This window comes from Bos indicus x Bos taurus, chromosome 18, assembly GCF_003369695.1.
Source record: "Bos indicus x Bos taurus breed Angus x Brahman F1 hybrid chromosome 18, Bos_hybrid_MaternalHap_v2.0, whole genome shotgun sequence".
Taxonomy (NCBI): domain Eukaryota; kingdom Metazoa; phylum Chordata; class Mammalia; order Artiodactyla; family Bovidae; genus Bos; species Bos indicus x Bos taurus.
Genome location: NC_040093.1, coordinates 43,925,115 through 43,941,649, shown reverse-complemented (window position 1 = coordinate 43,941,649; position 16,535 = coordinate 43,925,115).

The window sequence follows — 16,535 nt, the reverse complement described above, 5'->3', positions numbered from 1 at the left end:
GTCTAATTCTAAGCACTGAAACTTTTTTTTTTTTTTAACTGAAGGAGAGTTGATTACAATGTGCTAGTTTCTGGTGTAAAGTGACTGAGTCATACATATGTATTTTCTTTTTCATATTCTTTTCCATTATGACTTATTATAGGATATTGAATACAATTTGCTGTGCTATATACTAGAACCTATATACACTGGGACTATAATTTTATACGCAGTGTTTTTTACCTGCTAATCCCAAGCTCCTAATATATCTTTCCCCCATCCCCTTTTCCCTTTGGTAACCAGAAGTTTGTTTTCCGTGTCTGTGAGCCTGTTTCATAAAAAGTTTATCAGTGCCATATTTTACATTCCACATATAAGTGATATCATATGGTATTTGCCTTTCTCTAACTTATTCCACTTAGTATGATAATCTCTAGGTCTACTCACGTTGCTGCAAATGGCATTATTTCACTCTTATTTTCTGGTTCGTAGTATTCCATTGCATATATGCGCCACATCTTCTTTATCCATTCAGGGGTCAATGGACATTTAGGTTGTCTCCATGTCTTGGCTACTATAAATAATGTTGCAATAAACATTGGGGTGCATGTATCTTTTTTTAAATATTTTCACTGGACTATAGTTGATTTACAATGTTGTCTGGAAGGTATCTTTTTGAACTATCAGTTCAGTTCAGTCACTCAGTTGTGTCCGATTCTTTGTGACCCCATGAGCTGCAGCACGCCAGGCCTCCCTGTCCATCACCAACTCCCGGTGTTCACCCAAACTCATATTCATTGGCTCGGTGATGCCATCCAACTGTCTCATCCTCTGTCATCCCCTTCTCCTCCTACCCTCAATCTGTCCCAGCATCAGGGTTTTTTCCAATGAGTCAGCTCTTCACATCAGGTGGCCAAAGTATTGGAATTTCAGCTTCAACATCAGTCTTTCCAATGAACACTCAGGACTGATCTCCTTTTGGATGGACTGGTTGGATCTCCTTGCAGTCCAAGGCACTCTCAAGAGTCTTCTCCAACACCACAGTTCAAACCCATCAATTTTTTGATGCTCAGCTTTCTTTATAGTCCAACTCTCACATCCATACATGACCACTGGAAAAACCATAACCTTGACTAGACGGACCTTTGTTGGAAAAGTAATGTCTCTGCTTTTTAATATGCTGTCTAGGTTGGACATAACTTTCCTTCCAAGGAGTAAGCGTCTTTTAATCTCATGGCTGCAATCACCATCTGCAGTGATTCTGGAGCCCCCCAAAATAATAGTCTCTCACTGTTTCCCCATCTATTTCCCATGAATTGGTGGGACCAGATGCCATGATCTTAGTTTTCTAAATGTTGAGCTTTAAGCCAACTTTTTCACTCTCCTCTTTCACTTTCATCAAGAGTTTCTTTAGTTCCTCTTCACTTTCTGCCATAAGGGTGGTGTCATCTGCATAGCTTAAGTTATTGATATTTCTCCCAGCAATCTTGATTCCAGCTTGTGCTTCATCCAGCCCAGCGTTTCTCATGATGTACTCTGCATATAAGTTAAATAAGCAGGGTGACAATATACAGTCTTGACATACTCCTTTTCCTATTTGGAACCAATCTGTTGTTCCACGTTCAGTTCTAACTGTTGCTTCCTGACCTGCATACAGGTTTCTCAAGAGGCAGGTCAGGTGGTCTGGTATTCCCATCTCTTTCAGAATTTTCCACAGTTGTTGTGATCCACACAGTCAAAGGCTTTGGCATAGTCAATAAAGCAGAAATCGATGTTTTTCTGAAACTCCCTTGCTTTTTTGATGATCCAGAGGATGTTGGCAATTTGATCTCTGGTTCCTCTGCCTTTTCTAAAACCAGCTTGAACATCTGGAAGTTCCCAGTTCACGTATTGCTGAAGCCTGGCTTGGAGATTTTGAGCATTACTTTACTAGTGTGTGTTGTATGCAGCTCAGGAAGCAACAGTTAGAACTGGACATGGAACAACAGACTGGGTTCCAAATAGGAAAAGGAATTCGTCAAGGCTGTATATTGTCACCCTGTTTATTTAACTTATATGCAGAGTACATCATGAGAAACGCTGGACTGGAAGAAGCACAAGCTGGAATCAAGATTGCCGGGAAAAATCTCAATAACCTCAGATATGCAGATGACACCACCCTTATGGCAGAAAGTGAAGAGGAACTCAAAAACCTCTTGATGAAAGTCAAAGTGGAGAGTGAAAAAGTTGGCTTAAAGCTCAACATTCAGAAAACCAAGATCATGGCATCCAGTCCCATCACTTCATGGGAAATAGATGGGGAAACAGTGGAAACAGTGTCAGACTTTAGTTTTCTGGGCTCCAAAATCACTACAGATGGTGACTGCAGCCATGAAATTAAAAGACGCGTACTCCTTGGCAGGAAACTTATGACCAACCTAGATAGCATATTCAAAAGCAGAGATATTACTTTGCCAACAAAGGTTCATCTAGTCAAGGCTATGGTTTTTCTAGTGGTCACGTATGGATGTGAGAGTTGGACTGTGAAGAAGGCTGAGCACTGAAGAATTGATGCTTTTGAACTGTGGTGTTGGAGAAGACTCTTGAGAGTGCCTTGGACTGCAAGGAGATCCAACCAGTCCATTCTGAAGGAGATCAGCCCTGGGATTTCTTTGGAAGGAATGATGCAAAAGCTGAAACTCCAGTACTTTGGCCACCTCATGCGAAGAGTTGACTCATTGGAAAAGACTCTGATGCTGGGAGGGATTGGGGGCAAGAGGAGAAGGGGACGACAGAGGATGAGATGGCTGGATGGCATCACTGACTCGATGGACGTGAGTCTGAGTGAACTCCGGAAGTTGGTGATGGACAGGGAGGCCTGGCATGCTGTGATATATGGGGTCGCAAAGAATCAGACATGACTGAGCGACTGATCTGATCTGATCTTACTAGAGTGTGAGATGATAGATATAAGCCTAGAAATAGAGTATATGGCAACTATATTTTTAGATTTTCGAGAAACTTCCATACTATTTTTCATATTGGTTGCATCAATTTATACTCCTACCAACAGTGCACAAGGGTTTTCTTTTCTTCACATCCTCTCCAGCACTTGATATTTGTAGACTTTTTATTAATGGCCATTCTGACTGGTATGAAGTGTTACTTCATTGTAATTTTGATTTGCATTTTTCTAACAATTATAGCTTTTCATATGCCTATTGACCATCTGTATATCTTCTTTGGAGAAATGTCTATTTTAGTCTTCTGCTCATTTTTTGATTGGGTTTTTTTGTTTCAAGTTGTATGTTGTTCAACCCCTAAGTGTGTCTGACTCTTGGTGACGCCATGGACTTCAGCACATCAGGCTCCTCTGTTCTTCACTATCTCCTGGAGTTTGCTAAACTCATGGCCATTGAGTCCGTGATGCCTTCCAACCATCTCATCTTCTATCAACCCTTCTCCTCCTGCCCTCAATCTTTCCCAGCATCAGGGCCTTTTCCAACGAGTTGGCTTTTTGTATCAGGGGTCCAAAGTATTGGAGCTTCAGTTTCAGCATCAGTCCTTCCAATGAATATTGAGGGTTGATTTCCTTTAGGATTGACTGGTTTGATCTCCTTGCAGTCCAAGGGCCTCTCAAGAGTCTTTGCCAGCACCACAATTTGAAAGCATCAATTCTTCAGCGCTCAGCCTTCTTTAGGGTTCAACTTTCACATCTCTACATGACTACTGGAAAAACCATAGACTATACAGACTTTTGTCGGTAAAGTGATGTCTTCACTTTTTAATACAGTGTCTAAGTTCGTCATAGCTTTTCTTCTAAGGAGCAAATGTATTTTAATTTCATGGCTGCAGTCATCATCCACAGTGATTCTGGAGTCCAAGAAAATAAAAACTGACACTGTTTCCACTTTTTCTCCATCTGTTTGCCATGAAGTGATGGGACTGGATGCCATGATCTTAGTTTTTTGAATGATGAGTTTTAAACCACCTTTTCCACTTTCCTCCTTCACCTTCATCAGGAGGCTCTTTAGTTCCTCCTCACTTTCTGCCACTAGAGTGGGTTATCATTTGTATATCTAAAGTTATTGATATTTCTCCTGACAATCTTGATTTCACCTTGTGATTCATTCAGTCCGGCATTTCTCATGATGCACTCTGAATATAAGTTAATAAACAGGGTGACAGTATTATACAGCGTTGATGTACTCCTTTCCCAATTTTGAATTAGTCTGTTTCATGTCTGGTTCTAACTGTTGCTTCTTGACACACATACTCATTTCTCAGGAGACAGGAAAAGGAGTCTGTAATTCCCATCTCTTGAAGAATTTTTCACAGTTTGTTCTGTGATCCACACAGTCAAAGACTTTAGTGTAATCAATGAAGCAGAAATAGATGTGTCTGTGGAATTCACTTGTTTTTCGTATGATCCACTGAATGTTGGCAATTTGGTCTCTGGTTCCTCTACCTTTTCCAAATCTAGCTGGTACATCTGGAAGTTCTGAGTTCACATACTGCTGAAGTTGAGCTTGAAGGATTTTGAGCATTACCTTGCAATCATGGGAAAGGAGCACAATTGTACAGTAGTTTGAACATTCTTCGGCATTGCCTTTCTTTAGGATTGGAATGAAAACTGACCTTCAATTTGTATGAGCTGTTTGTAAATTCAAGTTGTATGAGCTGTTTGTATATTTTGGAAATTAAGCCCTTGTCAGTCGCATCATTTGTAAATATTTTCTCCCAGTTCATAGGTTATCTTTTCATTTTATTTTATGGCTTATTTTGCTGGGCAACAGCTTGTAAGTTTGATTCGGTTCCATTTGTTTATTTTCTAAGCACTGACACTTTTTAACAAAGGGCAGAGAAAAGACTGTTGGAGGCCCAGCCTTGGCCGTGAACCTTCAAGTGTTTCTGATTTGGGTGATGGTTTTTCCTCCTGGGGCTGGTCTACAACTAGCTTCCTTGAACACTGGACCTCCATGGAGGACAAAGACAGCCCAGGTCCATGGTGGTCTTTTGACTGTGGTCCCAAGAGCTGCTCATGGAAGCTGCCTCTTTCTTCCACCATGGCTTGCCCTCAGCCCTCCTCCTGGCAAAGCCCCTTCCTTTGCATTCTGTGGGCTAGACTTGGTGCTCCCAGAGCCCTCATCATCACGGCTGCCTTACACCCCGGCATCTTCATTTTTCATCTGCATGACAAGCTTGATACTTATCCCTGATGCTGTCTTCACAGACATTTAATGAACAGGCTATTAGTGGGCAGCTTATTCCCACCTAACTGCTCTACTGGATGTGAGCACGTGTAGAGGCGAATGTGGTCCTAAGGATGACGGCTGCCCATGTGACCAGGCTCTAGCTATGTGGGCAAAATACAGCTGCCAAATGCATATTTGAGCTCCAGGAAAAATGGTGTCCTTTGTGGAAATACCAAAGCATAAACACACACAACTTTGAAACTTTCGTGTTTTCTCCCCTGCTACAGCTTAACAGAGGCTTCCCAGGTGGCTCAGTGGTAAAGAATCTGCCTGCCAAACAGGAGATGTGGGCTCTATCCCTGGGCTGGGAAGATCCCCTGGAGAAGGAAATGACAACCCATTTCAGTATTCTTGCCTGGAAAATGCCATGGACAGAGGAGCCTGGTAGGCTATAGCCCAGGGGGGTCCTAAAGAATTGGACACAACTTAGGGGCTAAACAACAGCAATAAGAGCAGAATCTGGCTTCCTGTGGAGGCAGGGTGCTACACGGCAGCCCCTAGCTCAACATCAAGTTACTCCATGGCTTCAGTAGGGGGTGTCCTCCCAGCCAATCTGCCCCGGTCAGCCACCCAGGGCCCCACTATCTTTCTGTCTGTGCTCTGCACACCCACCTGGGTGTCCAGCCACCACCGAGGTGATCAGGAAGTACTAAGGCAGTACGCTTTCCTTGCCACCAAAATAATCACCAGGAGCCCCTTTGATTTGCAAGGAAATCGGGGCTTCTTAATTCACTTGCTGTCAGGCTGGCCCTTTGAACAAGCTCACTCCATAATTTAGAGTTTGAATCTCGTTTTAAATGGCAGTTAAAAATTGTATGTGGCAGTTCACAATGAAATTTAGCTTGACAGCTTGGACATAAAACTAAAAATAAATGACTTCACATCCAAATAATAAGTAATAACAATGTTAGGCTGCATAAGAATAGCAGGGCTGGATTCAAATACAATATTAATTTTAGGAATATGAGTGACTGGGGAGAGACAGAGGCAAAGAAACAAATCCTTCATATAGCAATCGTCTCCTCTTATCCCCCAGGCAACTGGCTGCCTTTCACCTCCGCGGCACAGCAATTATGTGGTGTAATGGAGGCACCGCAAATAAGCAGAAAGATTTTATTAAACCAAATGAGCAAATCATCTGCGTATTATTGCGATTTGATTGACACTGACAAGTGTCGAGCAGACTCGGATGTGAATATGATAAAGAAGCTTGCAGAAAAGCTCTTGATAATGTTACTCTTGATAAAGTTGCCCGGCCACCCTCTCTAAGTAAATAAAGGGGAGAAGAAGATGACGCATATTAATTCGCCCAGTTTGCAGCCTACTGGAAGACGAGAGCGGGGGGAAAGAAAGTTGCAATGGGTTCAGTGTATGGCATTTTCTATGAATACCAAAATTGCATTCATGATTCGCATAGACTTTACGGTAATATATTAATATTAAAACTAAAGGTCATTCCACATAACAGTTAAGCTGCCTGAGCTTCAACCTTTATATCAATAACAGACTCGGGAAAGTAAGTAAGAGATATTTGAATACTCTAAAATATATATATATATTTCTTTTTATTTGGGAAGATTGCTGGGCTAACGTGAGCTCAGGTGGCCCCTCACCCATCTGCCTTCTCCAGGGACAATTAAAGGGCTACCTGGAGGATGGCTGCATCTGAGACAGCTGGGGCTGCCAGGGAGGAGAGGTGATTAATTGCCACAGGCCTTCGGGCCCTCGCACAGGGCTGCGTTTCACTAATGATTCCCTTATGAGCTAGCGGCGGGCGCTGCCACCGATGGGGCTCTACGGAGTCAGCACAAAACTTTACTCAGCTGCTCAGGGTGCTCCGAGCAAAGGGCCTCCAATGAAGCAGTCTCTGTCGAGGACGATTATGGGAGACCTGCCTGGAGGCAGGGGGCTGGCTGCGATGACCTCTGGAGTGTCCTCCAGGGGGTGGTTTGCTCTGATTCTGTCAGCTGGGCTAGCTCCAGAAGAGCATCCTGGCTGGCTGGGTGGGTGGGAGAGTGGGTGCATAGACCGACTCTGAAGTTTTCTTGGATGAGACAAAAATGGTCATCAGCTAAATCGAGAGGCTGTTGACATGAGGGTAGGGTGCCATTTCTGTAGAGGGAATTAAGTCAGTGTTCAGAGAAGGGAGTGTCTGTTGGTGGAAAGTTTATCAGACCCCCATGGGCAGATGCCCAGGTCTGGTTGGCTCAAAAAGGAGGCCAGAGAACCTGATCGCTGAGGATCACCATCCAGTGACTTTGCCAACAGCTTGAAACTGGCCACAGATAGAGTCCTTCCACCGTAGAAATTGGCAAACGCTTTAAACCGGGGCTCCCTCTCCACTAGCCAGCTTGCAAACATTTTAGCAGCAGTCTGATGGCTGACTCAGGATGACATGTGGGAAATTTCACTTCCCATGAGCAGCTGGGTTGTTGCTATGTTTACTCGCTTATATGGGCATAGAACATAGATTTTTTTCTAAAAAAATTTATACTTATTGAAGTATTATATAAGTTACAGGTGTACAATATAGTGAGTCACAATTTTTTTTGGCCTCGCTGTTCATTGGGAGCTCAGAATCTTAACCACTGGACCACCAGGGAAGTCCCAGTGAGTCATAACTTTTAAAGGCTATACTGCATTAATAGTTATTATAAAATATTAGCTATATTCTTTGTGTTGTACAATATATGCTCTGTCACTCAGTCATGTCTGACTCATTGCGACCCCATGGACTGTAGCCCGCCAGACTCCTCTGTCCATGGAATTTCCCAGGCAAGAATACTGGAGTGGGTTGCCATTTCCTTCTCCAAGGGATCTTCCTGACTTGAGGATTGAACCTGAATCTTTACGTGTCTTGCAGATATGTGGCAAGCAGATTCTTTACTACTGCGACCATCTGGAAAGCCCCATGTATAATCTATCCTTGTGGCTTTTATCTTTTTAAGATTTTCGGGGGGGTGTGGATCATTTTTAGTCTTTATTGAACCTGTTTGCAATATTGCTTCTGCTTTATGCTTTGATTTTTTGCAGCGAGGCATGTGAGATTAGCGCCCTGATCAGGGATTGCACCTGCACCCCCTGAACGGGAAGGTGAAGCCTCAACCGCCGGATCACCAGGGAAGCCCCTCTCTGCTGCTTATTTTATTCATAATAGTTTGTACCGCTTAATCCCCTACTTCTGTACTCCCCTCCCCCTCCCTTCTCCCCGGATAACCACTAGTTTGTTCTGTGAGTCAGCTTCTTTGTTACATTCGCTAGTTTGTTGTTCTGTTTAGATTCTATATATTAGTGAGCTCATCTAGTATGTGTCTTTCTCTGACTTATTTCACTAAGCATCATGCCCTCCAAGCCCATCCATGTTGCTGTAAAGGGCAAAATGTCATTCCTTTTTATGGCTGAGTTGTAGAGCATAGTTTCTTTCACACAGAAAACTTGTGAAGTCCCATTTGGTGCAAAGCAAACGCGGGGGGAAGACTAGATTTAGCACCACTTAATGCAATGATTCCAACCATGTCTTTTGGTAATTTTCTGCCTGTTTTGAGAAAAGAATTTGGGCCTCTGACTTTTTAGTCTTCTCCCCGCCCAGCCGGCTCCTCTCCCAGGTGGCACTTGAGTGAGTGGCATGGGCAGGTAGCTTCAGTGCCTGCATCTCTCTGGAGGAGTCCCTTGACTACTGGCTCTTCCTCACCTGCCTGGGATTTTAAAGTGTTATAACTAGAGGTCTAGTCAGTCTCCCTGACGGTCTCGTCTTGGACAGGTTGAATCTGCTTCCCACCCACAACCTTCTGGCCTAAGTAGGGCTCTCATCTGGCATCTGTTGTGGCATCTCCTTGGGTCCCCTGGACGAGGGAAGCTCCTGGTGCAGCCACACCAGGACGGAATGGAATGGGAGGCAGCTCCCGGTAGTTGAGGTCTGGTGCCTGATCACATACCACCTCCCCATTGTTGGGGCCCCCTCCAGGCTGGTGCAGAGGCAAGGGATGAATTTCCAGGGTCCTAAGGAGAGCTGGAGGGCTTCCCAGGTGACTCAGTGGTAAAGAATCTGCCTGCAATGTAGGAGGTGCGGATTCGATCCCTGGGTTGGGAAGATCCCCTAGAGAAGGAAACGGCAACCCACTCCAGTATCCTTGCCTGGAGAATTCCATGGACAGAGGAGCCTGGCGGGCTACGGTCCATGGGGCTGCAAAGAGTCGGACATGACTTAGCCACTGAAATGCAGCCGCAAGGGGAGCCAGGGCAGACATGCTTCTTCCTTTGGCTTCTGCCATTTCTGTCCCTCTCCAGGCCAAAGTATGGAGCAGAGACAAAAGGTCCCGCATCTGACTGCTCTCCTCCCCACTCCATCTCTCCCGTCTTCCTCCTCCCACACCTGCCAGAGCCAAAGCCTCTATCTCAGTGTTCTTGAAATGAAGTAGGTGGATCATGACCAGCATCCATCAAAGAGACAAAAGCAAAAGCAGAATTTTAAAAGTGAGCAAATACCACATATAACAAGGCGAAGAATTGTTCCTTGAAACTTGTTTCGATTATATGTACATACGCGCGCACACATGGCAGTTCTGGTTAAAATGTAAAATGAAAAGATGCTCCACACTGCTGATTGTTAGAAAAATACAAATCAAAACAACAATGAGGTGTCACCCCACAACAGTCAGAATGACCACCATCAAAGTCTACAGATAATGAACGGGGGAGAGGGCGTAGAGAAAAAGGAACCCTCCTACACTGTTCCTGGGAATGCAAGTTGGTGCAGCCACTATGGAAAGCAGTATGGAGGCTCCTAAAAAACTAGAGTTGCCATGTGATTCAGAATCCCACTCCTGGGCAAACAACTGGAGAAAACTCTAATTGGAAAAGATACCCCAATATTCACAGCAGCACTATTTACAATAGCCAAGACATGAAAGCAACCTGAGCGTCTATCAGTAGATGACTGGATAAAGAAGATATGGTGTATATAAACAATGGGATAGTACTCAGCCATCTGCAGCAACATGGACGGACCTACAGACTGTCACACTAAGTGAAGTCAGACAAAGACAAATATCATGATACTGCTTATATACGGACTCTAAAAAATGATGCAAATGAACTTCTTTATGAAACAGAACTAGACTCACAGATATAAAGAACAAACTTATGGTTATCAAAGGGGAAAGTTGGGGGGAGGAATAAATTAGGAGTTTGGCATTAACATGTACATACTTCTACATATAAAATATAATAGATAAAAAACAAGGACCGGAAATGGAAACCCACTCTAGTATTCATACCTGGAAAACCCCATGGATAGCGGACCCTGGCGGGCTATAGTCCACAGGCTCACAAAGAGCTGGACACGACTGAGTGACTAACGTAACAACATATAGCACAGGAAACTAAACTCATCTATATAGTGCTGCTGCTGCTGCTGCTAAGTCGCTTCAGTCGTGTCCGACTCTGTGCGACCCCAGAGACGGCAGCCCACCAGGCTCCCCCGTCCCTGGGATTCTCCAGGCAAGAACACTGGAGTGGGTTGCCATTTCCTTCTCCAACACATGAAGGTGAAAAGTGAAAGGGAAGTCGCTCAGTCGTGTCCGACTCTTTTCGACCCCATGGACTGCAGCCTACCAGGCTCCTCTGTCCATGGGATTTTCCAGGCAAGAGTACTGGAGTGGGTTGCCATTGCCTTCTCCTCTATATAGTACAGGGAACTAAAATCAAGATTTTGTAATAACCTATACCAGACAAGAACTTGAGAAAGAATATATATATGTATATGTGTGCCAAGATACTTCAGTCGTGTCCGACTCTTTGTGACCCTATGGACTGTACTCCACCAGGTTCCTCTGTCCATGGAATTCTCCAGGCAAGAATACTGGAGTGGGTTGACCATGCCCTTCTCCAGGGGTCTTCCCAACCCAGGGTTCGAACCCACATCTCTTATGTCTCCTGCATTGGCAGGCTGGTTCTTTATGATTAGTGCCACCTGGGAAGCCCATATACATTTATATTAATATATGCATTATTTGTATATGATTTATGTTATATAAATTATATATTATATAATACACATTATATATTTATGTATTAATACGTGTATGTGCATATTAATGTGTAAGCTGAATCGTTTTGCTGTACACCAGAAACTAACACGACATTGTAAATCAACTCTACTTCAATTAAAAATACGTAGAATGAGCTTGTGCTGTGGGTCCCAGAAGAACGTGTTTGGCAGTCACTTTTCCACCCTGTGTTCTCCTGCCCCAGAGCGACAGGCCGCCCACCCCAGGGCTCACAGGGTCGCCTCTTCACAGCAGGAGACCTCTAAGCATGGCCCCCTCCAAGCTCGGCTCTGAAGAAGCTAACTGAAGAGACGAAACAACTCAGAAAGTCTCCCCAAGACAAGTCTGGCTGGCCACGCAAAACCACTTTTGAACGTCAGACCCTGAGCAGGACTCTTTCTCTTATTTTCTTCTGTAAACAGCTCTAACCTCTCCTCTCTCCTTAAGGAAGAGTGAGGCCCCTAGCCTACAAGGAAGAAAACACATTTGGAAAAAGCTAAAGAAAAGAGGTGATTAGGAATATGACACTTCTGCTGCTGCTGCTTCTGCTAAGTCGCTTCAGTCGTGTCCGATTCAGCCCACCAGGCTCCCCTGTCCCTGGGATTCTCCAGGCAAGAACACTGGAGTGGGTTGCCATTTCCTTCTCCAATGCATGAAAGTGAAAAATGAAAGTGAACTCGCTCAGTTGTGTCCAATTCTTAGCGACCCCATGGACTGCAGCCTACCAGGCTCCTCTGTCCATGGGATTGTCCAGGCAAGAGTACTGGAGTGGAGTGCTGACCCAATCAAAAAATGGGCCAAAGAACTAAATAGACATTTCTCCAAAGAAGACATACAGATGGCTAACAAACACATGAAAAGATGCTCAACATCACTCATTATCAGAGAAATGAAAATCAAAACCACAATGAGGTACCATTTCACGCCAGTCAGAATGGCTGCGATCCAAAAGTCTACAAGTAATAAATGCTGGAGAGGATGTGGAGAAAAGGGAACCCTCTTACACTGTTGGTGGAGTGGGGTGCCATTGTCTTCTCTGGACACTTCAGCTGTCACATGCTGATTGTTGAAGAGGCTGTTTTGCTTTGACTCACACCCACTGGGTCCTCCTCTAGCTTAGCCAGCCACCAGCCCGTGTGTAGTGAGGGGCCCTGAGCTACACACATGCCAGGAGATACTCGGAGCTAAACTGATCACTGCTGAGAAGTCTCCGTCATACATCCTGGCTTTGGATGCCTAATGAGTCATGCACGACTTTGATGAGCAAGTCCACGTGAGATTATAAAAAAGACAAACCAGGACTTCCCTGGTGGCTCAGTGGTAAAGAATCTGCCTGCCAATGAAGGAGACCTGGGTTCAATCCCTGGTCTGGGAAGATCCCATATGTCACGGAGCAACTGAGCCCGTGAGCCACAGCCACTGAGCTGTGGCAATATTAGTATACCGTGTATACCAACTAGTACACGTACACTAATTCCTGCTCTGGAGCCCGGGAACTACAACTACTGAGCCCCCAGGCCTAGAGCCTGTGCTCTGCAACCACAGAGGCCACAACAGTAAGAAGCCCTGGCACCACCACTAGAGAAGAGCCCCCTCACCGCAACGAGAGCAAAAGCCTGCACAGCAATGAAGACCCAGCACAGCTAACGACAAATGAAATTTTAATTTAAAAAAATTAAAAATAAAATAGATGTACAACTCACAGCGTGATACACCAGAGTACTGCATGCTCATTCACGAGCTCTTTACACACATCCCATTAGTGCTAGTAAAAGTGAGATACATACCCATCAATATATTTTATGCCTTCTGTTCAAGAATACACACAATGATCGTATCCTTCCCTGTTTAATTTTGTATACTGCTCTGAGGGAAAAATAAACAAGGCTATATATTTTTTGGAATAATAGGTCTTTAAATTCTAAGAAATTCCAAGGGATAAAATCAGTCAGATATATCTTAAATGTTAACTGCCATTTCCCTGTATTCTTCTGCTAACAGAATTAGAAACCACCCCCGTAGTGTATTTGATATCTGTCAAGATGTATATAGGCTTCCCTGATAGCTCAGTTGGTAAAGAATCTGCCTGCAACGCAGGAAACCCCAGTTCGCTTCCTGGGTCAGTAAGATCCACTGGAGAAGGGATAGGCTACCCATTCCAGTATTCTTGGGCTTCCCTTACGGCTCAGGTGCTAAAGAATCTGCCTGCAATACAGGAGACCTAGGTTGGGAAGATCCCCTGGAGAAGGGGATGGCTACCCACTCCAGTATTCTGGCCTAGAGAATTCCACGGTCTGTACAGTCCATGGGGTCACAAAGGGTCAGACGTGACTAAGCGACTTCACCTTCTTTCAAGACATATATATATATACACTAATTCTTGCTTTCTTTACAGCCTACTATTACCAAAACTTCATTTTGAACCAAGAGACTTTTCCCAAGGCCCCATTGTAAACACTATTTTCCCATGGCTGACATACAGAGCACTCTGTAACCTGGCACTCACACCTTATATAAGCTGAGCCTATGAGACGCTCCCAAACTTACCTATCCGTTCGTACAATCATTCCATTAGAAAGTACCAGCATATGTGCTAAGACCTTAGCAAGTCAAAGCCTTTCTCCTCCTAGAATTTACATTCCGGTAAAGGAGAGAAAAAAGCAAACAAACAATTATAGACTGTAAGAGGTGATATGAAGGGAATGCGCAGAGTGAGGGGATTGATTGGGGGTGACTTTAAGGGGAGGTGTCAGGGAAGGCCCCAGAGGAGGCGGCACTGGATCTGTGAGTCAGCTACGGGAGGGCCAAGTAAAAGCTAAGGGGACAGAATGCAAGGCTTTGTGGTGGGGAGTACCTGGCCTACTGACACATCAGCTGAGCAGGTGGGAGCACCTTGAGAAGAGATGGAAGTGGTCAGTGGAAGCCAGTTCACCCGGGACCTGAGGATCCACTTTATGTTAAGAGCATCTGAAGTCAAAGATCACTCCTTTGTCTTTATTCCTGTGTGTGCTGCACTGTGCTTAGTTGCTCAGTCGTGTCCAATTTTTTGCGACTCCCCGGACTGTAGCCCCCCAGGCTCCTCCGTCCATGGGGATTCTCCAGGCAAGAATACTGGACTGGCTTGCCATTTCCTCCTCCACAAGACCTTCCCAATCCAGGGATTGAAGCCAGGCCTCCCACATGGCAGACAGAATCTTTACTGTCTGAGTCACCAAGGAAGCCCAAGAATACTAGAGTGGGTAGCCTATTCCTTCTCCAGGGGAATTTCCTGATCCAGGAATCAAACTGGGATCTCCTGCGTTGCAGGCGGATTCTTTACCATCTAAGCTACTAGGAAAGCCAGTCTTTACTCATAACTGCCCCCAAATAGGGGGAAACTCTCATATTCCTCACCTACTAAATGGATAAACAAACTGTGGCACAGCTGTTTAAAGCCATGCTACTCAGCAATAAGAGGGAACGAACAGCTAATACATGCAACATGGCAGATGCAATTCCAATGCATTATGCCAAGTATATCTGTTATCTATGTGCGTGCGTGTGTGTTCAGTCATGTCCAGTTCTTTGTGACTCCATGGATTGTAGCCCACCAGGCTTCTCTGTCCATGAGATTTCCCAGGCAAGAATACTGAAGTGGGTTGCCACTTCCTCCTCCAGGGAATCTTCCTGATCCAGGGATCGAACCTGAGTCTCCTGCATCGGCAGACAGATTCTTTACCACTGAGCCACCTGGGAAGCCCCATCTGTTATCTATGCTGTGTAACAAATCATCCCCAAACTCAGAAGAGGCGAAAAATATAATCTTACCATGTGTCAGAAAGGAAAATTGGAAGTATCAAATGAGAGGGACAATAGCCCATTATGAAAGTTGCAGTTATACTGGTTCAGTTCTAGAGAGAAAGTGAACGCTGCGTCAGTCTTCACAAATGAGCATCACCCGTGGGGGTCTGCAATGTGGTAGAGACAGAATCATGTAATTCACAGTTCTTATTAGTCACATTCTTGCTGTTGCTGTTCAGTCGCTCAGTCGTGCCTGACTCTTTATGGACTGTAGCCCACCAGGCTCCTCTGTCTATGGGATTTCCCATGCAAGAATACTGGACTGGGTTGCCATTTCATTCTCCAGGGGATCTTCCTGACCCAGGAATAGAACTTGCTTCTCTTGCAGGTCCTACGTTGGCAGGTGGATTCTTTACCAGTAGCGCCACCAGGGAAGCCTTAGTCACGTTACTGGAAGCAAAATGTACTATTTTGTTGGGTCATCTGGGAAAAGAGAACGTCCTATGACATGACACAGTCTTGATACGCATGAGATGGCGTGTGGCTGATATAATCCTTGGCTGTGAGTACAGAGCCACGGAACCCAGTGCTGGTTCCCTGCTGACACCTCTGGGACCCCAGACCCTCACTGCTTCAGAGCTTTGGTTTCCTTCACCTGCATTAGTTGTGGTTGGGAATCCATCTCTAAGGCTCCTTCCTTCTGTGAATTATTAGCCATCATTCTGTGACTTGACCACATGCTGCTTCTTGTGTGATGCTCTTTCCTGCCTTCCCAGGTAGGGCTGGGGGCTCCTGCATCCCTCTAGCACATCCATAAGACTTCCTAGGGCCATTTGGGTACCACCTGCACGAATCTGCTATATCTGCTGGCCACCTGCTCCACCTGTTTAATCTTTTCTGTCAAATGAACTCACTTTTAAAAAACTTAAATTTGACTACGTTTATTTTAAAAGTAAACTTTATGTCACAATAGAAGTGGAAGAAAATCGGCGAGACTAGTTAGCTTGAAGCCAACTATAAAATGAATACGATGAGGGCATAGTGATGGAGCCAATTACAGCTGGAAACTTGGGGCTAAGTCTTTTTTTTTTAAGATGGGGGCTCTATGTCTTTTCAATTTTTTAAGTGATTGAAGAACGGCAATAAAGACCTATTAGCACCAAACTGAGGCATTCTCCCTGCTTTAACTAAAGTCTTAAAAGTTAACTGAAAAGTGAGTAACTTTGTCCTTTGGTGATTTGGGCTTATTTAATGCCATGTCTATATTCCATCCAATACCATTTCCCATTACACACTGATGTGTCTGTCCTCTATAGGGCTTCCTGGGTGGCTCGGTAGTAAAGAATTTGCCTGCCAATGTAGGAGACGCAGGTTCGATCCCTGGGTTGGGAAGATCCCCTGGAGGAGGAAATGGCAACCCACTCCAGTATTTTTGCCTGGAGAATTCCATGGACAGAGGAACCTGGCGGGCTACAGTCCATGGGGTCACAGAGAG